Source organism: Alligator sinensis, unplaced genomic scaffold (genome assembly GCF_000455745.1).
Source record: "Alligator sinensis unplaced genomic scaffold, ASM45574v1 scaffold517_1, whole genome shotgun sequence".
NCBI classification, from domain to species: domain Eukaryota; kingdom Metazoa; phylum Chordata; order Crocodylia; family Alligatoridae; genus Alligator; species Alligator sinensis.
This window is the reverse complement of record NW_005842236.1, coordinates 258,711-259,402: the sequence shown is the minus strand read 5'-3', so window position 1 is coordinate 259,402 and position 692 is coordinate 258,711. Positions and strand designations below refer to the sequence as shown.

Here is a 692-nt window from a genome sequence, read left to right as displayed (position 1 = left end):
CCCCCTCCTCTCCCTCTTCCCCGAGCTGTGGCTCCTGCCGCTTTCCATTCTGTTCCAGGGGAGGGGAGAAGCTTCAAAGCCACTCTTGCCTGCTCCAGTCAGGTTGCATAGAGACTGGATCAGGGTGTGCCTTTGACCATGGAGGAGAAGGGAGGATTCTTATGTACTTTTGGGACTTCTTAAAAAAAAAAAAAAAAAAAAGGCCCCAGAAACTACTGTCATTTAGTGCAGTTGAAAAGAGAGGTGAAGCTATACGACTGAACCGCCTCTGGATTTACTTCTTTCTATGCCACCTAGATCAGCTCCTCCAGAGTTGTCTACTGGCACTAAGCAGGGGTGGTGTCTTGGCTTGCTCACTTCCCACCATTTACTCTAGCTATGTCAGTAGAACTAATCTTGGTCACCTGCTCCTGATGTTACTGTCTCCTCCTAGCCCCAGCTGGGGGTACTTTTTGGTAAAATGCGGGGAGGTAGACCTTCATAAACATTTGTGATTTGCTGCCATCACTGAAGCTGTGATGGTGAGGAGACAAAAGTAGCTGCATCTAGACTACTTTTGCATTGCAAAAGAGGTGGACAAAAAAGTCCAGTCTTTAGGGATTAGTGTGCCTCCACCATCTTTAGCACAAAATCATAGAAAACTAAAGTTGGAAGGGATTGCAGGAGGTCATCTAGCCTAACCCCCTGCTCAA

General features: G+C 47.3%; 1 protein-coding gene across 5 annotated transcripts in view; it reads left to right on the top strand.

Annotated features, from left to right (window-relative positions):
• The window catches only part of LOC102374321 (lymphoid-restricted membrane protein-like), a 64,663-nt gene that overhangs the window by 29,181 nt on the left and 34,790 nt on the right, over positions 1-692 (top strand). The window lies entirely within an intron of this gene.